Source organism: Rousettus aegyptiacus, unplaced genomic scaffold, assembly GCF_014176215.1.
Source record: "Rousettus aegyptiacus isolate mRouAeg1 unplaced genomic scaffold, mRouAeg1.p scaffold_m13_p_2, whole genome shotgun sequence".
Taxonomy (NCBI): Eukaryota; Metazoa; Chordata; class Mammalia; order Chiroptera; family Pteropodidae; genus Rousettus; species Rousettus aegyptiacus.
In genome coordinates this window covers 36,058,262-36,085,288 of record NW_023416295.1, presented here as the reverse complement: position 1 = coordinate 36,085,288, position 27,027 = coordinate 36,058,262, and the positions used below count along the sequence as shown (strand labels likewise).

The 27,027-nt window shown below is 36.5% G+C and overlaps 1 protein-coding gene across 7 annotated transcripts in view; it reads left to right on the top strand.

Annotated features, from left to right (window-relative positions):
* The first annotated feature begins 2,426 nt into the window (after positions 1–2,426).
* GULP1 (GULP PTB domain containing engulfment adaptor 1) overlaps positions 2,427–27,027 on the top strand; it is a 202,677-nt gene continuing 178,076 nt past the window's right edge. For 2 of the 7 annotated variants that reach the window (XM_016150025.2, XM_016149851.2), the window contains exon 1: positions 2,849–2,969. The gene's annotated coding sequence lies outside the window, so the exon portion shown is untranslated. Of the gene's footprint in view, positions 2,970–6,710; positions 6,780–27,027 lie in introns of all 7 variants that reach the window. The other 5 variants (XM_036236040.1, XM_036236038.1, XM_016150108.2 and 2 more) reach the window with 5 other exon arrangements.

Sequence of the window (27,027 nt, the reverse complement as noted above, 5' to 3'; positions counted from 1 at the left end):
TTGGAAACTTTCAAGTCTTATGGAAAGGAAGCATAGAACTTAAAGAAAAGGCTATGAAATACCTTCAAGAAATTATTTTAGTGGCTAATTCAGGGGGAAGCTGGAGTGATAGAGAATACTTCTTAGAAGGAGGATATAGGGTCTTATCTCTGAGAACCTGGGAGTTATATGAAAGTCCAAATGATTTTCAATATTGAGTAAGGAGAGAAAGGGTTTAGAAGAACTTCTGTTTACAGATATCAGAGGCAAATGAATAAGAAATAAGTATATTACGCTACAAGAATTTCCATTTGTTCGTACTCTTTGCAGCCTAATTTTTTCTCATGCTCTGAAGTTGTCCAAGTGGAGCTGTAGAGCTGTAGTAGTATATTGAAAACGAATCTAGTGTTTCTCAAACTAGGATCTGTAGATCTACTAGTGGTTTGTTGATGTATTCCTGGGAGTCTAGAAGTTTCTATCAGAATTTTTAAAATTGTATTAAAAAACATATTTGTAATTATGTAATGTAATTATTCCTTATTCCTAAATATTGGGCTACCATTTGATTTATTTTTATAATTATGTTGATACCAAGGGATCACCTAAAGTGGCATCATTTATTTCTTAGCAGTTGTTTATAAATTAATTGTTTAAAGATGTTCACCAAATAAAAGGTTCAGGCTGTAAGGAAGAACAAAAAGCATGCAGATTCAGGTAGTAACCCAAATTGTGTTCTGGAGAGAACAAAGAAAAGCAAGTTTTCTAAAGGCAAAAACCACAAAATGTAATTCTTTCAAATGCAAATGAAGGCTTGCTGGCTAGGTTAATAGGGATTGGTTGGTTACAATATGCAAAGGACAGAAACTACAGGGAAGGACATTAAGTCCATATATGCCCATTTAGGGGTTGTTCCAGAATGTTTATGCCTCATCCTTGAGCTGAGTTTATTAACAGGTTTAACAACTTAATAGCTCTGAGAACTGAGGCACAATATGTATATAAACCTCACATCCTTAATAACCTCTCCACTCTAAGTGACTCTCTTGGCAATGCTTATTCCATTTCATTTTCTCCATTATCAAAGGTCACTACAAAAAAAGCAACTAGTATTGTCATCAGATTAATGTTTTCAATGTAATTATTTTACTGTGTACTTGACTTGTGATAAAGGGGAAAACAGTTAAAAGAGGACTCTGCCAAGTGTGAAGAGGCCTGATTTCTGGTCCTAGCTTTAGCAACTCCTAACCGGGAGTTTTGGGGGAAGTCAGTTAAGATTCTTGGACTTCAGTTGCCTTGTATTCAAAATAAGGGAGTTTGACTAGAGCTAGATGATCCCTAAACTTAGTTCCTGTTTCAAAATTGTAATGCTGTATCTTTTTAAATGGAAAAAGCATCAGGGAGAAGAAAATTGATTCAGTTATAAAGGTCTTTGGGGAAAATTTCCAGAGCCATCTTCTTCTAATTACAGTCAAGTAGAGTGAGATGTAAGAACCAAATATTTATTGAGTACCTTTTCTGCCTGACACTATTCCACCTCCTGTAAATGTGACCGTGACTCTGTGAGTTCCATTATATAATTCCTTCTGGCAGTTGTAATTGCATTGAGTGTCCTAGGGCACAGAATGAGTAAGTATGGAGTCTGGAAAGGAATCTGGCTTGTCTGATTCTAAATCCTGGGTTCCACTGGAACACATTATATTCCCTAGCCTTGCACAATGCTTTTAAAAAATTCCCTCTATCCATACATTTGTACATTCAACTTGAAATTTAGTAAATTAAATTATGAGCAGCGTCTCATAAAACTTTAGCGAAAGTTCCTCTTATCCACTAAGAATCTCTTTTATGAGGATACTCTTCCTTTTTCTTGCCGGTCTTTCCGCACAGAGATTTTAAGAATTGTTTGTTGCGTTTTCCCTAGAGCCTTTACAGAAGTCCTGAATTCAGAGGCAAATATCTGAATGGAGCAAATGAGCATGAGCTGGTGGTTGAGGCAGGTTTCTTTTTTCTTTTTCTTTTTCTTTTTCAAGGTATAACGAAGCGCAGAGATTCAGGCTGAGTTTAAAGAAATGAGAAAAAAATAAAGGAAAAATGTTTACAGAGATGCCCTCTGAGCACAGGCAACAACTGTTATTAATGCTTTCTTGATAAAGGCTGTAAAGAGGGCATTCTAATCGTGGTCATGTGTGTGCTTCTTTTGACACTTTTTATTAATTTTAAGCAGCAGAGGTGTTTTTAAATTGTTAGGAAACACATAGAGATAAGGGAAGGAAAACAGTCCTAATCCAGGGCTTCAGAGAGGAGGTTCAAAAGGAAACTCGGCTGGGGATCAGAGGTGGGGGTGCAGGGAACTGTGTTTTTGCTTCTGTCCGGGTTAAAAACAGGGTAAGGTAAGGCCTCTCTTACTGCAGTCGGGTTTCTGTCACAGTCCACTCCTCCCCACCCCCACCCTCACCCGCCCCCTTGAGTCTTGCGTGCTAACGCCAGATACCAGCCCATAGTAAACGACTATCAGAGATTGAAGAAAGTCAGTGAGCTTGAACACTGGCGTCCGGTGTGGAAGTGTCCTAGGAGACCGCCAGAAGTGCGCCAGCCGGAGTCTGGGAGAGTTGCCTTCTGGCCGAGAGGGGGAGCCCCGCTTTCCCAGCGGGGAGGGATCGGGAGTCCCGAGCCTCCAGCCCTAGCCGCCACCAGCGCCAGTTTTGGCTCCAGCCGATTAGGAAGAGGAGGAAGAGGGCAACGAGCGCGAAGAGGGAGGGGTCCGGAGTCGGAGGGTCCCAAGTCCAGCACCACGTTGACGTACAGAAACTTTGCCCATACGCCACGGAAACGTCGGCGCGGCTGTGCCGGAGCGGAGATCTCCCGGCTCTGAGGACGCAGCAGTTCTCCACGCCCCTGCCCCAAGCCTGACCCGACTGCATCAGTCAGTAAGGTACTGAGAGACTGCGGTCTATCTGGAGTCTTCCTTGGCTACCAGCCTAGCCTTCCGCCAGGTAGCGTGCGATCTCTTTTAAAGTGACATTTTGAGAGGCGGCAGGCGGTGGTCTGCCCGCCGCGGGTGCTGGGGAGGGAGGGCGCGGGGCTGCGCGCCACCGCGGCGGCCGCCGGGCAGGTTGCAAAAATTAGGACAGTGAAAGGCTCAGGATGTCGTTCAGCACGAAAGAGGCTAAAACCTGTTGACGACTACTACGGCAGTGTTTCAGCGACGACAGGGGAGCCTCACGAGGTCGGGGACACAGCTGTCTCCGGACTCCTAGAGCCTCCTGTAGTCCTTTGTGGTAACTTTGGTCCGGCCGGGCAGGAGCTGGAGCGGGGCGGGAGGGCGCCGGTGGATCAGTACGGCTGAGGGTGCGTGGATCGGATGGACTGAGCAGGCAAGTCATCTCTGGGTCAACAGCAAGGCGACCCAGGGGCGAAACTTCTTCCAGCGTAACCTCCCTTTTGTTGGCTCCAGGAGAGAGTGTGGGCATGGGGGCGGGGAGAAGCGAAGCTCGCAGGCGCGGCCGAGGATTCTTTAAAGCCCTGGGCTGGGAGGGCCCCAACTCTGGGGCGGCGCCCGCATGGTACCCTGTGGCTGGGTGGGTCATGAAACTCCTGGCGCGCGCTGCGTTAGAGGGGCGCACAGCGCGGCAGGACGATGAGACCCTGGGCTCTCCGTGCGGTAGTCAAGCTCTGTCGCCTAGGTCCTTCCTGTGGATAGACTCACTACACGGATCAGAACCCAGCGCGATCGGTTCTTCCCCGTGGCTCCTTGGCTGTTGCGCTGACTTCCCTGCGTGCGGGAGGGAACTCCGGGAAGGCTGGTTTTCTTGGAATGTGTTTACAATGTTGAATGAGACTTGAACAGGAAGCTGGATGCGGCGGCTTGAATTAGAGCACCAGGGAAGAGTAAAGAAGATGTAGCTGGTGTTGCGCTTGGCGAGTCCACTTACTACATTGAACAAACCACGAGTAAATGCAGGCTGGCAGTCAAGGTATCCCTTCCTGGGTCCTGGCAGTTTTTCCCAGCTAAGCTTTCCTTACTTTCACTTGCATCAGACATTTACACGCACTATTTCAGTCTGCTAGCTTGACAAAGTATAATGCAGTCAATTAGGGAGGATTTAATAAATTTATTTTGGGACCCGCTTTCTAAAATATGTTCAACCAACACTTGAGAATAAAAGTTTTTGGAGAATATTGTAGTTTTGACACCACTTGTTAATTTCTAGGACTAGTAGGAGACTGCGATGCTAATGATTTTGTGTCTGTGTTACCAGATGAGTGATTAGGTGCTAAAGGCGAGGTAATGAGATAGAATGAATATTAGTAGGTCAGAGTTGGAAAATTTTCAGATTTGCAGATCACCTCGTTTCTCTGCCAGTCTTTACCCTCCTTCCCCCACATAAACAAGTAGCCTTGCTAGAAAACCCACCAATTGGGAGAGCAATGTCTCTGGCGACTACAAGCCTTGCTGAAAACAGCCAACAGGCTAAGGTACTGCCTTATTGCATAATTAAAGGGTCTCCTTGAGCTGTCCAGGAGTGTTTTCCAAGTTTTTACGACTGACAAGGAAAGAAGAGAAGAATCTGGCCAGCCGCCATACTGGACTGAGCTCAGTAGCCAGGCATGAAAGAGACTGGAGGAGTTGCAGGGGGATAATTGGAAAGGAACTGTTGGTTGTTCTTGGGTTTAAACAAGGGATTTCTTTTGCAGTGAAAATTTTTATGTGATTGACTAAGATCAATCTTCTTGGCAAAAAAAATAAACTAAGCATAGAGTGGAGTTAGATATGACAGAGGAGAGTGAAAGAAGTGCTCTAAGAGTTGTCTGATCCTTATCTGTGTTGCTGTGGAATGAATAGCTGGGGGCCTGATGCTGCCCGTGCTAATCATATTTTGCATATGCTCACACTGTGCTCCTATTTGCCTCCTCAAAGTGGACTAGGCTTGCTGCAGCTTCAGTCCCTCTGTCTTGACCTTCTATGTTTTCATAAACAGTTAGAAATGAAGACTTGGGCTTTGAGCAGGTGGTTTTCTACCTAAATCGAATAATTTAATTAGGTATTTCTCAAATGGCACGGATTTGGGTCATGGAATTAAAGAAAAAAAACATTTCCAGCATGTCTTCCTTGTATTTGTCAAAAAGTGATCCTATAAATAGATCTTGCTCTTTCACTTGAAGAAGTAGAACTTGAGTGATCTCAGTATTTCACACACATTTGCCCAATACTAAAAGCCCTGCTGCTTTCTAAGTTCCAGACTAGCCAGGAACTCAGAGCCTTATCTGCAATTCAGATCCTACTTTTACGCATTAAAATTGTTCATGTGTCATATGTCTACTTTTTTTTTCCCCAGGGACATAGGTCTACTATTGTGTGTTTGGGTGTTGAATGGTAAAAAGCACTAATATGGTTTATATTTCCTTTGGATGAGTGAGTTTGAGATTGGATTGTGAATTATCAGCTTGCTCTCCGAGGCTGATTTTGTGAATCACCCTTGGCAACGTGTTTTTCCTGACTATGATTTCAGTTTTTCCACTTGCAAAGTAAAGAAACTTTCCTTTACACAATTATAAGCTTACTGTGAGCATTAAAGAGATGAAATTATGTTAATATGTTTTTAGCCATAAAGGTCATAGGGTTTCTCAGTTGATTCACTTGAGATTATAGAGGTAACATAGTAATATTTATATCTAGAACACACAGATAGTAGTGATATATGTGTATTTAATTTATAAAAATTACTGCTTTCTCATTGTAATCATAGTTTTAATTTAATCGTAAACTTTACTTTTTGAGGCTATTGGGTGAGATTTTGTTATGATTAAAGCTGAGTCATCTCACAAAGAGAAAAGAACAATCAGCAAATTCATTTATTTTTATTTCAGTTTATATTTATCCTTAGGACTGGTTGTTTTTCGAGTTTGGCTCAAGTTTGTCTTTATGAGAAGTTATCAGATGTATTTGCAGAATCTGGCTCCCTTTTTGGAAGTAACACTTGAGAGACTAAAATACATTTAGGACGTGCAAACAAACTTTCTTTTCCTGGTGGCCACAATGACTTCCGTTAAGAGTTTACATAGTATATTTAAGAGCCATTCGTTAATTGATTTAACCATTATTTGTTGCATACTTTTTATGTCCCAGAAACCATCAGCCTTGAATTCAATCTCAGCACTGCACTTCTGAGCACTTTGATTTCATGCATGTATTTTACTTCTTAAACATTTTACCAACATATAATTTATTGTTATCTGTAATCTATAAACTGATTAAGTGTTGATCCATGCATGATGATAGTGAAATATTTAATTTCTCATTTGACATGTCAGTTAAACTATTTCTATAGCTTAATGTACTGTGCTATACTCATGGATATTTAACTTAACTCACTCTCAGGTGTATAAATCAATGTGTTAGAGAAAGAAAACAGAATAAGTATAGTAGTCTTCCCTCATCCGTGGGGGATAAGTTCCAAGACACCCAGTGGACGCCTGAAACCCCGTATAGTACTGAACCCTATATATACTATGTTTTCACCCATACATCCATACTTATGATAAAGTTAGTTTATAAATTAGGCACAGTAAGACGATAAAGTTTTATTTTACAAATTAGGCACAGTAAGAGATTAACAACAATAACTAATAGTAAAATTGAACAATTATTATAATATACTATAATAAAAGTTATGTAATGTGGTCTCCCTCTCTCTTTCTCAAAATATCTGGAATTTTCCATTTAATATTTTCAGATTGTGGTGGACTGAGGGTAAATAAAACAGCAGAAAGTGAAACCACGGATAAGGGGAACTACAATTCAGGTAAATAGTTTAACGAATAAAATATTTTGGTGAAATACTTAATTGCAACTTTTATTTTTAGACTTCACCTTATATTCATTAATAGTGAATTTAGAAAAAGTAGGAATATACAGGAAATAATAGTTGAATTTATGGTCATATTAACAAAATAGATAATTTTTTGAATAAGTCAAAGAACAAGTGACTGTTTAAGGATGTATTAGAGTAATCTTAATGTAAAATATCCAATCTTGCTTTTAACTTAAAGTTCAAAATCTTAAAATCTTAATTTCCATTGCTGAATGTTAGGTAATTTTTATTTAAATTTTACTTAGCAGAACTCTTTGTGACCCATTCTGCAAAATTGAGATTTGTTTTCTAAAACCTCTAAAAGAGAAAAAAAGTTACTTTATTTGAATGTAATAATGAATTCAAAAGTAGTTTCAGGAACCAGTTACATGGCTGCCATGAGCTCTGATCTCTAAACATGTTAGAGGCTGGTGGATCTAATGATCTAAGAGTGTTTGTTTTAATGCCTTTAGAGATCAGGAAACTAAAACTTGTTTCTGTGGGAGCTTAAATATATTCAGATTGGAAGAGGAAAAACAGTATAAACTTTCAACAGAGAAATTGTGTTGTTTCCAAATAGGGGAGCTATGAAATTGAAATTAAGCCTTTATTTTCATAGATAATGGCTAAAAGTCAGTGTCTCAGAGTTAGGCTTAGAAAACAGTGCTTATACTTTTTTTTAAGTTCTGTTATTTGCTAGTTTTATGTTTGTTTTATGCTAAGAAAATATTTTCAGCCGCCCTAAGAATGCTTTCATTGAAAGACAGTTAATTGAATCAAATAATGTACAGGAGAAAAAAAATCTTAATTTTCTTTTTTTTTGAATTTGTCTCATATTTCAATATTGTGTACTTAAGGATAATTCTGGAAAGGCTTCTCCACTTTGCTCCCATGATATGAATAAGTGAGTTAACTTATGTAATAATTGTGATTGCCACTATATTTTGTGCTACATAGCAAAGATTAATATGAAGTTTTAAGAGTTTTGAATAAAACTGTATATAGTTTCTAAAGTCTACCTAAAAGGGAATTCCTAGATAGAATGGCTGTCTTTATTTCATGTTTGTTTTTTGCTCTTACTGTAGGTGTATAGATACACCTACACATTGTCTTCATCACACACCTTCTAAAGGGAAATTCAGAATATAACTTAGAAACTTATATGCCTTTGACGACTCCCCCCAATTTTTTCTCTTGCTCTGTCTTTAGATGTGTATGTTTTCCTTTGATGTTTCTCTATTTGTGATAGGTATATTTTTCATAGGGGAAATAATTTCAATTAATTGATATTTCTGAGCCAATTTTAAACATTAAAGTATTTTCTAGATTATGGTTGCTAGAGATCCTTGAAAAGACATTTTGGTTTTCAAATTATAAAGGAGTTTTTAGGCTTTTGTTTATACTTGTAAAGTTAGAGAAAAGTATTTGGAAAGATCTGTTACCCACATTCTCAGTTAATGACTCTGATGATAACATAATCATGGAGGTGAGGGGGAGGGACAAACTTTCCTCCACCCTCAAGGTTCTTCTGGGTGATCTAATAATCAAATAGGCATGAGACAGATTAACAAGAGAAAATAACCAAATCTAATACATACATATGTATGGGAACCCTGCATACATGAGAGGTTCAGAGATTGAAAGGGAACATGGGTATGTAAGTCATTCTGAGCTAAGGATGAGGTAAGGGGGCTTCGAAAGGTCATTGCAGGATGATGAGAAGAGCAGATGCTTAAGCAAACAGCAGTTTGTCTTGTCCAAGAGACAAGTCAAAAGAGGTTATCTCTGATAATCTCTTATGGAAGAGGTTCCTAATTAGAGCTCTTCTAAGTAGTTAAAGTAGTTAAAGTTCTCTTGCTCCTGAAACTGAAATTTCCTTGAGCTCAGAACAATCCCATACCACAGAAGCACATCTTGGGGTGAATAGCTCTGAACCCTTATAGAGGCCTTTTCTGTTCTCCTATAGTAGAACACAGGCAAATGTAAATACTGCTGGTAAGTTTATACAGTACTGTGAAGTACTAATTGTGTGGAAATCTAGTGTTTTCCTGCTATTGTATAGTTTTTTCTTAAAATTATCAGATGTTATCATTGACTTGTTTCCTGAAACTTTTACCAAAGAATTTCAGGGAGCTTAAACTCTGCCAGAGTTACCAACGAAAAGCAGATTGAATGATCTGGGCTCAGTCTGTAGTCTGCTCTCTTGTAGAAATGATGATAGTTATTTAAATGACCAAAACACAGCTGGTTGAGAGGTTTGGTAGAAGAAAACTTAGAGCATAAATAACTTTCTAACTGAATCATTAAGAATTTGGCTGTATAACATTTTCAAATAGTTATATAATATTTCATCAAATGATAACTAAGCTCTCCTTGTCACTTAGTTTGTGCTAAGTGATATGATTCTGATTTTAGATAGCATTTTAGTTTTAAAAAAGTAAATAGAACCATCTGTGCTATGGTAGCAAATCTCCAAATTTGGGATAATTAAAAGTTGATATGAGAGAATAAACTTGATTTTAGCCTCTAGATTTCTCTCATAGCTATTTACAACCATCGGGAGAGTGCCATGTTTTAAAGTAAAATTTTAACAGCAAATAGGTTCATATATTCAGATTTCCACTTGGGTGAGTTAAAGCATCGGTTGGTTAAGTACTGGTAAGAATTTTACTTAAGAAGACAAAATACTTTGTAAAGTGTTTTGAAGGGTCAGCAGGCATGTGCTATTCTCTGTGTCTGTATAATTTATGTCTGTCTTTGAGGAACTTTATAGTAAATACAGAATTTTAACTGATGGTGGAAATTTCCTATTACCTCCTTGAGGATCTGCACTATTAGAATCATAAAAATCTCTTCCAACATAAATAGGCACAAATATTGAGAAAGTTTAGCTTATTGTAAAGAACAATTGTGTAACTGAATTAATTTCAATTGAGTATAGTTAGTAAGAGGATGTTTGCAGTTTATGTGGTGTAGTCAAGCAAAATATAGTTTGAGAGAATTGTTAGGGAGTCACATTTGAGTAATGAGTTGTCTTTGAAAGTCTTTAAATGCCATCTGAAATGGCAAAAGTCTATTGAAATTTCAGATCTATAAAATAGCATTACTTCATAATAAGCATAGGTATTGTTTTGAATTTGTGAATTATTCTTTCTGTTTTAATGCATGTGTTGTGATTCTGGACATATATGAGAAAAGCCTTTAAAATTCTTAATAGCAATCTAGTAAAAACTATTATATTGCTAATATTGTCATTCTTTTAAAAGGAAGGACCATTACTAAATTTATAACATCTGAATTGTCATAGGCTTAATTGCTTAAATTAAGTAGACTAGGACACATGATGAATTTGGAACTATGAAATTTCCTAGAATAGTGCAGATGAGGCTTTAAAGAACAGTGTTTTATGACTCGATAGAATCTTTCTTCGGGACGTTCTTATTCTTATTCAATATGATACTTACTTTCTTTTAAGTTGTTAGAAAAATTACACCTCCCCCCTCCCGCCCTACCTTTTCTCATTCTGGAAAATGTAACTGTTTAAATTGTGAATCAACAAATAGAGAGAGTTTAATGTGATCCAGTTGAATTTAATAAATATTTATTGAACACTACTTGTTTTTGTTTTGCAGTTGTGTGTCCTTTTTAGTAGTAGGCAACAGAGACCTGTCTCGAATGAACTTAAATTGACTTAAATAGAACTTGTTTTTGCCTGTAATTATGTGCTACAGTGGAGAGGATGTTGAGGGAGTAGGATCAGAGTTTATTCATTAATGTGAAGGGGATCAGTGCCTGGAAAGAAAGTGTGGAGGCATTCCTGAACAATAAATGAAGGTGAGTTAGGTAGGCAAAGAGGGGGAAAAGTTTAAGACAGAGCAGTTGGTAAAGGCAAAGAGACATGAACCATGTAAATTGTTTAACAACAACTTGCGAATTTTGGAATTGTAGAGATATTTTTCCTTTCTTTCTTCATGTTGATCATCATAATCATTAGTAATTGCGTATAGGAGTTTATGAACTTTAACTGTGTTAATATGTTTAAAACATCTTATTTATTAAAAATAAAAATGCTATCTTATTTTTATTTCTTTTTTCATTTGTCCAGATCTAACCAACATTTAACTGGAGTCACAAGAATTTGGAGAATGCACTCTATTTCGCATTCTAAGAGGGCCTTTGAACTTACATAGAAAACAGTAATATCATTACTTCTATGAATATCTAATTAAGTTTAGTATCTTTCAATTTTGAATATTGAAAAACACACATACATACACATACAACACACACACACACACACACACACACACTATGGTCTTAGTAGTACCTGTAACTTTCTCAAAGTTGCAGATATTTGTTGTCATGTCTCATTGCTCTGGCTGTACATATTTTGAAATATTTTTATACTTATCACTAGTTTGAAATTATGATAATAATTATACCCGCTTCTAGGTTTTTTTTTAATATGTGGATATATTTATTGATATGTAGCTGTATCTCAAATCATTTTTAATATATTTTAATACCTACTTTAAGTCCATTTCTGTCACATAAATTATATTTTATTTTATACATTTAGAAACACATTTTTGAGAAGGGGTCCATAGACTTCATTAGATAGCCAAAGTGATTCATGGCATAAAAAGGTTAAGAACCACTGGAAATCTATACTGATTTCTTCAGAAGTAGCAATGGGTTGTGCTGTCATTCAATGAGGTTAAAAGAATTTCAGATTATTTAACTCTTTTTTATTTGCTATACTGAGTTATACCGAGATGTCCTAAATTTTTTGGAAGTTAATTCCCAATTAATAATGCTTGTTTTCCAGGTAATTTGCTTTATTCAAGAAGCATGTGTGCCATTCTTGGTTATTTTGATTAGTGATATAGTTCAGCAAAGAAGTATTTATTTTCAGAACATGTAAATTTAAAAGATTTATCTTTTTCATATATATCACTAAACTATATTTGGGTTATGATTTATCTGGGAATATTGTCTTGTGGTAGTGGTTTATTTTGCATGTATAAACCTCTTCAGAGAAGAAATACATTAAAGAATTCTTCCTATTTCCTACTTGGTAACAAGTAACTGTGCCAGTATTAACAATTTCCCATGAATACTAAGGAAAAAATATTTTTTGTACATATGGAAACGCGTTATTTAAGATTATATATTTGGTCATATGATGTGGCCATCACTTACTATTATTGCTGAAAAATTTAAATGTGTGCCAAGAATTTTGGAAAATAATATATATAAATATAATTTATTATATAAAATATTTTCACTTCTAAAAGCCATATCACCTTCTTTTTTATTGTGGCAGACATTATTGGTTGTCCACCCAAATAATTTCCTATTTCTTTTTGCTCATAGAACTCTGGTATTATTCAGAAGTCCACTCTTCCTCACATGAATCGGTGAGGCATTTCATTACTAAATTAGGAGAAATTTTGGTTAGGTTAAGTTAGTAATCATGGTGTTTCTATTCCTGTTGTCAGTGATTGGTTATTGAGAAGGCATTTGTGCTTTGTCCCAGTCATAGTTATTATATGAGAAGACAGGATTGGGTGGGGGGGGGGGGAAGGAAGTGGGGTAGAAAGAATTTTTTGATACTTAGAAAGGGGACATTGGATGAGAAGACATATATTGGCTCTTGATATTGGTCCTGTCTGGAATGGAGGCTTGAAATTGCTACAGGGGTTATGGTTATCTTTGGTTGTCAAGGAGATCCAGCTTGAGGGAAAAAAAACATATGCATTAATAATGGCATTAAAAAAAAAATGTAAAGAACCTGGGTACTTGATGGCATTGTTGGGTCCTTGAATCAGCCTACCATATTTCTAGATTTACTGTTGTGTGAGTTAATGAATTTATTTTTCACACAAATTAAACTAGAATTTTTAGTTATTTGAGAGAAGAAGGATCTTAATTAGGACAGTTATTAAGTGGTGTCTTAATTTGAAAGAACATTTTAGAAAATAATTTAGATTATTAAAGAATTTATGAGTACTTGGGTTTTATAAATTTTGGATATAATTAGTGCTGTTATCGCTATTTAAATAAAAAATCAAGCTTATAAGGGTAAAACGAAAGAAAATGTGAAGTGCAGTTCCATTTACAGAGGTATAAAAACTTCAGATATATACTAAACTTTTAAGTAAGAACTAGTTTTATAAAACTCTAGTTCACTGGAACCATTAGCTATATTCTGCCAGAATATTCTTGAGTTTGATTTTTAATGATTTAGGATTATGCATATTGGATTTTGTGATGTGTTCTATAAAGTATGGAAATATATCAATTTTTCTCCTCCTGCTCTAAAGGTGGTAGGAATTACCCAAAGCTGAGAATTGACGATAATAGGAGTATTTGGAGCATTAATGGTATATTTAGTGGAAATGGTTAACCAGTGGTTTAAGCAGGAGGTGGAGGCAAGCAAAATCAGGTATAATTGAACAGGCTCAGAAAATGGGAAAATGTCACAATGGACAGGTTTGTTGAGAATGAGGGGGTGTGAGAAACAGCTAAAGATTGTGTGGGCAGGGCCCATGATGAAGAGCAGCTGGTGAAATGAAAGGTGGAAATGTTACAGATGTTTAAAGCCTTCGGCAAAGCAGAGTGGTGACTGGGTCATTGGTCAAGAAAGAGCAAGGCTTCTGTATTAAAAACTGACAATCTTGTGGATGTTGAGAGCATGGCGATTGGGTAGGAGAGGGACATAGACAGCCAGTAACTTGAATGCCAGAGAAAAGTGAGAGACATCAGAAAAGTAGTTGCTGTTGGAGATATCTTAAATAACCAGACCTTCTACATGATTGTGATTGAGTAATTGCATACTGTGACTGCATAAAAATGCAGTAAACATGCTTGAGATGCTTCCTCTATGACATCATGACCTTCCTTCAAAGCTAGGCAGGAGAGAGGGAGATTACAAAGTGCCGCGATTCTTAGAGGATTATTGTTCTTCTAGAAGCTGTTGTTCAGGGATTGTCCTGGGGCGTCCCTTTCCCTGTACAGAATAGGAATGCCCTCTGGTGACCTTTTCCTGGTTTAAAAGGAAGCCACATTCTTGTGGGTTTTTGAATGTGAATTAAATGCCTCTTGGTATGGAAACAATTATAAAGGCATTCTGATGATCTATTTTGGAAATATAACTTGGCTCACAACAAATAAAAAGTGAAGAAGAGATTAAGTATCCAGATCATTCAAATTTCAACTCCCACTTGTGCTAAAATAATCAGATAAAATGAAAATAGTCCCCCGCCTTAAATTGTTTCTGTTAAGATCTTTTTGGAACCTGTGCTCTTTTCTTAACCTGTTTTGTTATACCCATGAGTCCACACCGAAAACGATTTTCTGAACAAGAGAGAAATAATAAGAATGCAAAAGGGTTCAGTATACACAATCTCAAAATTCAGCACCTACTGGATATGCCAACCTGAAAGAATTTGGAAAATGGAAAGTGAGAGAAACACTTTCTGACCTTTCCCTGAAACAGGCCATAAAATCTTCCTGTGAGGGGTGCCCTGCCTAACCTGGAGGAAAAGACATTCTTATCTCTGAAGGAAAAGGGACACTGAGTAGAATCTGAATGACTTTGCTGTGCTTTCTCCAGTTTACTATACTTAGCTCTTACTCTTTGTGCTGTCATATTTTCCCAAGACTTAACAAAAAAAAATTCAACCGAGTAAATTTAAAGATATAATTGGGTTTATTAAGTGATTCACGGATCAGGCAGTGTCCCATCTAGCAACTGGAAGTGTGCTCCAAGTATTGTACAAAATGGATTTTTTTTTTTTTCTGCAAAAAGCTTTATTGCAATTTGGTCCAAAGCATGGCACAGAGCTCCAGAGTGGTTAGAAGGCTGCCTGTTGGTTGCAGGAAGAGGCTCAGGCACACGGCGACACCAGGGGAATGCAGAGGGGCTCCTCAAAAGCCTCTGGGCTTCAAAGGCTTTTAGTTATGCTTGAGGATGAGCCTTTTGAAGAGATATTCACCCCGCCCAGCCTGGGGGCCGGTCAGCCTGCAGAGTTAGTCAGATGTTCACCCATCTACTTGAATTTCACCCTCCCCCCCATATAGTAAGTCACCGAGATGGAGGGTCTGTGTGGGCAGAACCCAAGGCACGCAGGTCCAAAAGGGCCTGGTTCAGGTTCTTCTCCATGACCATGGAGGCTTCCATGGCATCCTGAGTTTTACCCCACCCATCTGTGAAGGCTTCTGTAGGTCCCTGAAAGAGGGCTCAACTGCCATGCAGGTTTTGCATCTTCAAGAGACCCTAGGCGCCCTCACATTTCTCCTTGGCCAACTTGCGGAAGAAGTGGCCCATGCCTTCCAGAGCCATATCCTCCAGCTGAAATAGAAGCGTAGAGAGAGTTAGGTGCAGGAGGCCTGCAAATGCAGGTTAACCAGCTGGTCGAGGGCGGCCTTCACCTCAGTGGAATACCAATGGATTTGAGAGCTCATGGTTGTTCGGCAATAAGGAATTAATCTCAAAACACAATGTTGACTGGTCTTAAAGGCCAAGAATAGCTGAGAATATTCTGAAGGTTGTGACTGGAAAAGAGGTTGAAGGATGGTCAGAGGCTGGAAGAAGGGACGTCCTTGGGTCGGTTCTGTACAAACACTGTTAAAGCAAGAGACAGATCTGGGGGACCACTGAGGGCACTGCAAAATGGAACATTTTTACAGGAAGAAGGTTGGGGCAAGGAAGCTATTAACAAAAGAAAAGAAAAGATTACTTTGGGGCCAGGACTTCTTTCTTTGGGGGAAGAAAACAGGAAGGGTTTTTATCATGCAGATTGACTATTCTTTCTGTGGGAGATGCGGATTGCCCAAGGGCCTGCTTACCCTACTGGTGCTTGACCGGAAACATTTCAGACTGTTTGATTAAGATTATGCTTATGGGAAAGGTTGAAACTGCAATTGGATCAGATATTAAATCTAGGTTTGATATCGTGGGCTTGTGTTTTTCTCTTTAACAACTTGAAACTCTTCAAACCTAGTGTAAAAATACTCAGGTTTAACCATTTCTTCAGGTCTTCCTTTTCTAATGAAGGCTCCCATGCCACACAAAACTTGTATTGAATAAATTTGTATGCTTCTCTCTTGTTAACCTGTCTTTTGTTATAGGTAGTCCTAGTCAAGAGCTTAGAAGGGTAGAGGAAAAAGATAGTTTTACTCCCATACTCATAGCATTTTCAGAATCCTGACTGTGTTCTATGCATTGTGTTAAATGTTTTTTTGTAATTTGTAAATGATTAAGAAACTTGTCTAAGGTTCCACAGCTGGCAAACAGTGGACCAGGACAGATAGGATGAGAAGTAATGCATCTTAACGACCATGCTAGTTGAGTAAGTGTGCTGTGGAGTGGCAACAGTCTCCCTGGGACTACCTTTGGTAGTTCACTTTACTGGTGAGAGTGTGATACCTTTGAATAACCTGAGCACCTAGATCACAAGACATGGTGAATTAGGGGTCCGGGTCATGTTGGGAACTGATTGGTCGGAGGTGAGGTAAGAGTAATAAATCATTTCTTCAATTCGAGCATCTCTGAGGTCTACTCTAGTGTACCTCTATTTGGCCTCATAGGAAAGTAGCCAGGGGGTCATTCCAGCTTAAGGCTCAGGAACATAATTTAGGTAAAGATGTTATCTTTAGCCTGCCTGAGGTCCAGTCCATGTGACCATTATTAGTCAGGATTAGTCAGGTCCAAGATACCATTTTCTGCTACTTCGGCGATTATCGAGGGGTGGGGGAGGGGCGAAGAGCGGGGAGCTAGGTCTCTGAGCGTCAGAGAGAGAGAGAGAGAGGGAGAGAGAGAGAGAGAAAGATGATTTCTAGAGCTGGGATTTAAAATTAAATTTAATCGAAGTCCTGAGGTCTCTCAGTTTCACTAGTGCACAGAAGAGTCAGATACTGAACACTGAGTTTTACAGTAGAGAAATGAGAGTTGCTTTATTTGCAGAACCCTAAGCAAGATAAGTTGTTATCTCTTAAAATTCCAACCCCTGATGGCTTACCATTACAGGGTTTTAAGGAGTTAGGAGGAACAGGTGTTTGGGAATGTTGGCGGACAAGTTTTAATTGGAGGAACTTGGAACTTGGTTATTTATGATAAGGGGCTTTAGCACCAGATCTTCCTGACAGTGGACCCTTCTCATCTGAAAGGGTGGTGGTGTTTAAGTTCTGGTCATGTTCTGTGGTGCTTTGGTTCCACGGGGAGAGGCAAGACTTTGGTTCCAGGTGCAGCTGGAGGACAGGGGTGGAATATGTGCAGTGCTATTTCTGTAAAATAACCCAGGGATTGCATTAATCGCTCACCTGCTTTAAGGGAGCAGAACCAGTTTTAAGCTGGTCAGTGTGATTTGTGCACTGTTTCAAGAAATTAGTTTATTCTGAGATGTTTAGTAGGAAAAAATCTGTACATTTTGCTGATTCGTCAGTGACTGTGGGAGGCAGGCAGGAGGATGGTGTAAATGTAGCTTCTAAGATTTCTAGTTTTGGCAACCTGGGTGTTGGTATTCACCAACAGAATACATTCAGTAGAAGTAGAATTACTGAAGGAAAATAATAATTTCAGTTTGGGTCACATTTTGATGTGTCTCTGTATCATCCTATTATAGATTTCCAATGTCATTTGATGTATCAACATAAATGTCTGGAGCTAAGGAGTTTGGTGTGGGCTAGTGATATATAGGTATATGTGGGGTGTGTGTATGTTGTGTACATATATAAATTTTCAGATTACAAATATGAGATTTTAGCTTCCAAAGGGTCATCAAAGCAAAGGTTTATATAGTGGGAAAAAAGCGAGAAGAAAGGAAAGAAGGAAAGAAGGGAAGGGAAGTGGAGGGGAGGAAGGGGAAGGGCAGGAAGTGGGGAGGGAGGGAGAAAGGAAGGGAAAGTAAAGGAAGGAAAGAAGGAAAGGAAGAAGGGGTGGGGGGAGAAAACAACCCCACAATGCACTGGGGCTTTGTTTTACTATTATATTTGTACCCCTCCCTTCATACATCTTATGTACTGAACTCTTTTGCAAGAAAAGATGAAGTGAGGTGTGTAGTCTGAGGGATATTATGAAAGACTCCAGATGAGTTATGGAAGAGTTAATGAGAAACAGAGAAACCTGGCCCTTTAATAGGTATTTCATTGATCTATAGTCTTGCTTCTGGCTCCATCATTTACTAGTTTAGGGATCTTGGGGAGATTTTTTAACTTCTCTGGAATTTTTTTCATGAACATAAAATGAAGATAGTGACACGAACTTTATATAAATCACTGAGAGGTAAAAAAGCAAGAATCTTCAATGAAACTAGTAGATTTTAATGTCACTTTCTCCTATATGTCCCGTTGGCCCCAAGACTTTTTAAGAGTTCGCAGTTGTCTCTGTTGGGTTTGGGGAGGAGGCCGTATCAGCTTTTTTTTTGTTCTGCTTCTAATCAGATTACTAGGAGGCTTCTGAGAATCAGTAATAAAGTTCCTATTGTTACATTGTTATTTTTGAAATTGTTCCTTTCCACAGTTTGAATCCAGTGGCTTTTCTTCTTCAACCTTGTATGGAGATGTAACACCCTGAATGGCCTCTGTGTTAGGAAGAAATTAAGTTATGTTATCTTCAGATTCCAACCCAGTGTAAGAAAGAAGCTTCTGACAGTGGCTCAAGTTTGGTTATTCAATAGTGATGTTCTGTTACTGTTACCTATTTGGAGAGAGATTGAATAGCTATGGGTTGGGTGTCAGATAATAATTGAGATTTAGATGGAGTGATTATTTTTCTGGTATAACATTTGTAAAGTAAGGGAGAGCCAATAATTTTGTGCTAAGTGGATTAAAGCTACTGGGATTCATAAAGACCTTCTTTTATTCAAAACACTTTTCAAGCTCTATTCTTGCCAGCTACTGTGCTAGATGTCAAAGCTGCTGTACCCTAAAGTAAAAGAAACATGGACTCACAACTTAATCGTCCTGCTGCAAGCGCAATTTCTTTGAAATTTCAAATTCATTTAAATCTAATCACAATTTTAAAGAAAAACTGTTGTATTTTAATTATACTGTGTCAATATCAGTCCTCCAGGATTATGGGTATTAATTTTGTTACTTCTTTTACTCCTTGGTCTCATGTTACATTTCCCTAAGTGTGTGTGTGTGTGTGTGTGTGTGTGTGTGTGTGTGTGTGTATGTGTATACATATACATATATATGTATATATGTATATGTATGTATATATATATACATATACATATATATATATATTAGAGTACCATGGCTGTGAGCTGTGGTGAATCTGTCAAGGCTTTCAAGGTTTTCAAACAGAATAAGAATGAAAAAGAAGAGACAGGACATGATAAGCTTTTGCATTTATGAAACTTAATGGCTTTGGGCAAGATGGAATAAAGATAAGTGAGAATAATGGTATGGAAAAAAGGAAATATTAAAATAGTCTAGATGAGACATGATGAGGGCCTGAATGTAAGAGGTACAGTGAGGTTGGACAAAAATGAATTGGATTGAAGTTTAATTTATACAATTGTTGGCTGATTGTATATGAGCCTTTTAGGAAGAAAGAATAAAGAAGATCATGTGCAGATACGGATTGATTGATTAGATTGCAGTAATAATCACCAAGACAAAGAAATGCAGGATGAAGAATGTGATTGGAGGACAAGGCTAAGAATTCCACTTTGGATTTTGAAATTGAGGTGTTTTGGGACCATTATCGGGGAGATGCCTCTCCGGTAAGTTGGATATGCCATTTGGAAATAGAGAGAAGTCCTTGAATGAAGATAAAGATTTGAAACTTATCAGCATGGATGGTTGTTAGTGCCAAGAGATCAGACCTTTGAGAGCATTGATGATTAAGGGGAATCAGAAATGAAAAGCCATCAAAAGAAACAACCCAAATATGAATCTTGAAGTCTATTCCAAAGGTAAGTCTTGAGAATAGAACAGGTAAACAATAAAGAGCTAAACTAGAATCATTTTACAAGAGACAAAAGACTGAATTGCTAAATTTTTTCAAAGAACTATTCTGTGTTGTTAAAGGTAAAGACCAAATTGCACTTTAATACAAGGTAGGTATTTCTAGAATTGGCCAGTTTAGCTGGCCAGGGCTTCATGTTCATTTTGCAGCTGTGGCTTTCCTAGTTCACCCACCCTGCTCCAGAAACTGAATAAGGATTTCACAGGTTAGGCAAAATAAACTCCAAACCTTGATCAAATAATGAGGTTTTACAGGTCTCCCTAGGTTACTTAACTTCCCAAATAATATCTCTGCAGTTTGTTTCCACAAAGCCATTTTTAAAAGGAACCAAAATTGTTTCATGGAGTTATTTGTTCCTGTTTGTGACTTTAAGTTGGGCTTTGCTGATTCCTATACACCATTTTGAATCTGAATAATCACTGAAGTAGGGATATTTAGAAATAAATATGAGTGGATATAACCAATTTTGACAAAGCAAATTTTCCTGGATTATTTAAAACTATTTACTATTAAGTTATGTTAATATTAATTAGAAAAATATTTTATTTTATGATAAACATTAGAAGCCTGCATCTATATCTTAAATATAATTATTAAATCATTTTTATTTTCTTAAATCAACTTTGATTTTTATAAAATAATTCAGCTAGCAAATAAAGAATTGAGAGAAATAAAGCACTGAAGTAGAGTGCAAACCCTACTTTTATTCAGGCTTTTTAGACAGCTCCTTCAATATAATTAGAAAACAGCATACCTACCTAGATGTATTATTATTCTCTTTTTGTCATGAGTTCTTCTTTCAAAAAAATAGGACTTTAGATGATACCTGAGACTTTTAATTTTCTTCTTTTTGAAATTTTTCCATTAATAGAAAAAATGCATGTAAAAAGGTTTTTATAAATTAACTCAGTAAGACACTGTTCTTAGAGATAATACTGAAAGAGATTCATTTAGCATTTTCTGTATAGTCATTTTTAGTGCAATTTTAGTTGTGCACTCCTGAATTTTCTGATTTTTGAATAGCCTTTGTCAAGTTACTTAGTCTCTCTCTACAGATGGAGGCAGATGGATGAGAAATAATAGTGTATTTAAGTATTTAGCTACTTTTATGCTTGTATGTTTTTACTCAGTGAGACAGAAGTCCCACAAGAGTAGAGACTGCTGTGCATTTGCTCATCCCTAGGGACCCAGAACCTGTAATAGGCCAGGCCCAGTAGGCATTTGAATATTTGATGAGTGAATGGAGAAACAAAGAATTCAAGATCTTAAGAGAAAGTATCCCTCATCCAACATGCATAACTAAAATAATGCCTTGGGAAGAGCTGTTAGAAAGATGCAGATGTTGTATAATAAATGTTGTACAACTGTACAACATCAACCCCTACCCTCTTCGTTACCTGAAGGCTAGTACTTGGAAAGTCAGTGTTTATCTAAGAGATACTAGCAGAAACAATCAAAACTCCATACCATTGGCTAGGCAGCCTTGCACAGTCTCTCCTCGGCTGTCACTCATCTCACTCTATTGACAGGAACCACAAGACTTTTCATGGCCTGCTTTTCCTATGACTATTTAAGATGCTATATGTGATTATGCCTATGTGAGCAGTTCAGTCCCAAAATCATGTTTCCTCTCAGACTGAATTAGAATACTCTGAGATCAAATGAAATAGGAATTGTATTTTTACAAAATATACTGGAAGCAAAATGTAGCTGACACTGTTTAGTCAAGTGGTACTTCAGTTGGTAATTTGGTGAGCAAATTCTCAGAAGTGGTGATAACTGAAGAGAATATTTAGCATCATTTAATAATAACTTGGTTTGCATATGTTTGTTAGAATAATTACATGTATTTATTTATTTTTATATCTTTTATATGATTTCAAGTTTATTTCTCCATATTAGGGTGCAACCTGTCAAAATGTTTGTGGCGAAAAAGGCTACTTACTAGTAAAGTATGAGAAATAAAGAGTAAACATGTTTTGATTTATTGGTCGAGGCCATATTAATGGATACCTCTTCTTGAAAAGTTGAGGACACTGATTTTATTTATGCTATACAATAATATGCCTAGTCATGTGATTATGTGGCTAAGTATGTTTTTATAAAGGCATGTTTACAACATATATTTTAAATATGCTAGTAAATGTATTAGTAGACTTTTGTTATATATGTGTAAGATATATATAGTGCTTAGAAGATAATATTAGATGGCATAAATAATGTGCCATTTTTCTGAGAATAAAATTATAGTTCCATAAAGAGATCGATTTTATAATCATAGCTTTTCATTTCTAGTTTTTTACTGTTCATTTTTTGCTCCTTGGCAAGCTAATCTTTAGCATCAGCCAGAATTTCACCTGGCTGTTCATTTTAAATTACCCTAATTGATGAGTGAGAAACTTGATGATATTTACCTAATTTCAGTTGAACGAAATAATTGATTTTCTTCTCATTCATTTTTTGTCCCATAGAATATGTTAATAAATGAGAAAAAAAATCATAACATAGCAAAGTGCAGTTATTCTTGCTTAGAATTAACTAAAGCAGAACAGAAAATTCAAGGTATTTTTTTAACTATTCATTGACTATATAGCTATATATGGTAGTTTAATGAATTAGAGTAACCCTTTTAAAGGTTGTAAAACATTTATGGAATCCATTTCAGAGGTGCTATAAATTTTTTATAACTACTAGGAAGATTTCTAAGTATCTAAAAATGGCCTAAATGCTCTAATGGTATCAGCTGATTAATTTTCAGATAGGTATCAAAGTAAAAATGTCAATCGAATCCCCAGTAGTAACAATGGTGTGCTGATGACATTCAGCTGTTCTTTTCTTTCAATAAACTCCTTATAAAGAAATTTAGCTCAATATATCATTTAATTTATGAGTGATAATTGTTCTCTAAAAAGTTTTTAAATCTATGAAATAAACTCTGTAGAATTTCTTTAGCAAATTTCTTTTGCGGGGTATGATTAAAGCTGTTATCGTCACTTTTAAACGATTTGTATTGCATATAAAGCAAGATATCTGGATTAGATGTTTACAGACTATAGCAGAAATTTTCATTTTCCTTTTGGGAAACCTCATTCTTAAAAAAAAAATTATTGCACATGAATATATTCTTATAAAAGATTCAAATACTACCAAGACCTAGAGAGCAAAATATGAATGTTTACCTTCATACCCTCTCACACCCATTCTCCTCAGAGGTAAAAACTGTTCATAGTTTAGTACGCACCATACCAACACAAATTCTATTTACAAATACCTACACCTGATGTTACAAATTCAAAAATGAGTCATAATGTATATTTTTTTAACTCAGGTTGGAAGAGATCAACATATTTTGGAATTAGAGTATGATTTGTACAACCCAAGGTCGCTGTTATTTGGACAATCTACCCAAGTAGTTATCACTGCTGCCCAGTTGTGTGTCTCCCTTATTCTAGCATTTTCTTGCATTGCTGAGGGATGGGAAATGTGTCCATAAGAGAGCAAAATAATTGTATAAAAGTCAGTTCATTCATCCGCAAGCCAGACATGTAGCTTGAAGAAATAGGTATCCATTTTTTTTTAAAGAAATCTTTGCCGAGTTTGCCCACATTGTTTTTGTATGTTTGTGATCATTACTAGTTTGACCCCATATTGCATTTCTCATATTAGCCATACAATAAATGTGTGTTAGAATACTTTAGATTTTTCTTTATTTTGATTTTTCTTTTTTATCTTATCTTCCCTCTCATTTGACCTGTGCTTTTCTTATCTTCCCCTGTTATTGACCTGAACATTTTGGAGCATGTTTGATGGGTGATGAGTTTAGTGTAGGATTTTTCAACCTTGGCAACACTGACTGACATGTCAGGACAGATAATTCTTGCTCGTTGGATGGGGGAGGGGGCTGTTCTATGTATTGTAGGATTTTTAGCAGCATTCCTGGCCTTTCCTCACTAGATGCCAGCATTATGCCCCCAGCCGTCATAACCAAAAATATCTTCGGATGTTGCTAAATATCCTCTGCCAGGGCAAAAACACCCCTAGTTGATGCAGATGTCTCTTAGAGAGGCAAAATCATCCCCAGTTGATGCCAGATGCCCCCTGTAGTGCAAAGCAACCCTATTGAGAACCATGGTTTAGCATTCAGAATTCTTTTTCTGGCATGTATTTTGCAGGAATAGGTAGTAGCTATCTCTAAACCAGTTCATTAAAATAGTGAATACGACACTGTCAAGGCTTCACAGCATATATGTACAATGGACTTTAACTCACTTAGTAGTAGAGTATTGCATAGTTAGATTAAAAAAAAATTTATGAAGATAATTGCTGAAGAGACCTCTGCAACTTGAAAGAAATGTTCTCACCTTCTTTCTTGTGTCTTGACAAGTTTACTCAGCACTTTAACTCTTAGAACTTTTAAAAAATTTATATGCATTGGGCTATCGCAATGCAACGTTTAAATATGTTTTTCCAGAAGGTGTTAAACCAAACAACCAACCTTTCAGAATAGATGCTGTATTACAAAGTCTAAATATGTATGGGCTTTGTTAAAATTCATAACCTCTCAACATTTATCTTCAAATATATGAATGTGAGTATATTCAGTTTAAATGGAAATAACATAAACTAAATATTTTAATATTTTATCTAAAATTTGCAAAACTCAGTGTTTTAATAGTAAAAATCCTATTTGATGAACTATCTAAGAATTGTTTTCATATACACTGATCTTTGAAGCAACATTTTGGCACTCCCCAGCAAAAGCGCCAAAAACAAAAAAAGCTGACCTTAACAATGAAATTTGGACTACTCCAAACATTGTTTCCTGTATTTTAATGTTCTTATTTCCGCCATTCCTATATAGTCTCGCTTAATTAATTTCCTGTTGATTTTAAAAGAAATTTGTACTGTAGGCTGTTATAAAAACTTTTCCCAGTATGTATTTAAATCACTTGCTTTACACAAATGACACCTAACTATTTTTGAAGTTAAAACTGAGTTAAATCTGAAGTTAAATCTGAAATCCAAGCATTGTATTAATTTTAATGTATCAAGTTATTGTTTTCAGTACACCCAACTTTAAATCTGTATTTTCTGATTTTGATTTTATAGTTCTGTTTTAACTACTTAATTCAAAAGATTTGAAAATTGCAAATCCAATAATCAATCAATGAGGTACTTTTTTTTTCAAACTAATAATAAAACACATTCTAGATATCAATATTATATTTAACACTAAGACAGATTCTGATTAAAGTAATGAACCTGATTGCCCATAAACTTGAGATCAAGTAAGAATTATTAAAAAGTAATATTTTGATAAAAATACATATGACACTAAGTTTAATGAATATTAAAATCTATGTGCATAGTGTCATGCTAAAATTTTTTCATGTTTAAGTCTATATTGTATCACTGGTGATATCTGAGTATCACCTGTACAGCTTTTAATATTTTAATTCAAATGAATCTTTCTTAAAAATTAAATATATTTCAAAGAAAACTATATCATGGCCTATATTGCTTTCATAACACATTGAAATAGTGAAACAGGGTTACAGAAAAGGTTACTCAAGAATCACTTAAAGTCATCTAGTATGTCATCATCTGCCACGTTGTGGGAAACACTGATTTGAGGCAAATAATTTGTACATTGTAAAACTGATCCTTTGATTATAGCGGCTTCAGGTTCTAGAAGGAGGAATTTTCTAGAATGTGACCAAAAACGCTTCTGCTTCATTATTTTGAAATTTTATACATGATGATCTCTGCAAAATACTAGTCATTATAGAATATAATCAAATATAATACATTTATGTCTTAGAACTTTTTAAGGGGGCAGAGGAGCAGAGGGGAGGAGTTTGGAATTGGCTATTAGCTGGAGTTGTAAAGAAAGTTATAATATAGTCCCTTCATTTTGTTTTATTCTTAAGACAAATTTCAGTAATGTTTTAGAGTAAAGGAAGGAGTTGAAACTGAATCCAGATTGTTTAATTCTAGATTTCCACAGGACCAACATTAAAAATAATTTATAACATTTGGAGGAGTATAATATTCATGGTGGTTTATTATACTCCACATTTGTAGCTATTCTTTTACCAGGAATTTCTTTAGCTATTTCTCAGTTTCTCACAACATTGTGATTCTTTCCTACTTTTGTTATTTCAGCTGTTTCATGGAGATTTATTTTGGAAATGTATATTGACTAAAGTTTCTTATGCCATCCTCACTTAGCTCTTTGTAGTAAAGGTCACGTTACTTAAAATGTAGACTTTATGATCGAGAGGTACATTAGAGCCAATTTCCATTCCCACTACTTCTCTGACACTGATTTTGGTCTTCAGTACTCCTGGCCTCCTTGCTTGAAATTCTTAACTTTTCTCTTAGCCTTTGGCATTTTCTCACTCTAGTTCATTGCATCTCCGATTCTGTTTTACCCTGGTCCAAAGCTTTCAAAATCTCACTTTTAGCAAAGACCTCTGTCTCTATTTTCTATTCCCACTATTTGCTGCCGTCCTCATATGTTCCCATTACTCTTCTACTCTGCAGAAACTGGACGATCATTGAATCCTCAGGAGATTTTACCTTTGCTTTTGTTGTCTTGTTCCTGTTCACTTACTCTTCTTGAAAACCAATTTAATTTGTCTTTTATTATTTATACCCCTCACCTTAGACTTCTTGGGTTCTTTTTTAACTCTCCACAAATAGGATGCATTGTCTCTCTTCTCCCCGAATTGCCATCGTACTACTTTTTTATTATTTTTTATAGCTAGATGCAATCTTGGTGTAGAGGAAAGGCATGGGTTTTAGAGTCAGACATATTTATCTGGTTCTGATCTGTTTTTTGTGCAACTACCATGAGCAGGGTATACATCTTACATTCCTTTTACATTCTGGGGACTCCACGCCTTGCACACAATCACAGTTGGCAATAAATGAGTGTTTGAAGGTTGAATAACCACTTATTTATGAAAGAATGTTATTCTAATATTCAAACAATATCATGAAGACTCTTAATACTTTGGCCACCCACAGAGAAATAATTTCCTTCTCCAGTAAAGTGCATAGTTAAGGAGTTTGTGTGTGAGAATTGGATGAAAATGCACCATTGAGGAGATATCTGAAGATTGCCTCTATGTTTATGCGTGTGCATGTGTGCACGCACGTGTGCCTACACAAGTTGAAGGAGAAAGTGTCTTTTATCAGTCATTGCTGTCCTAT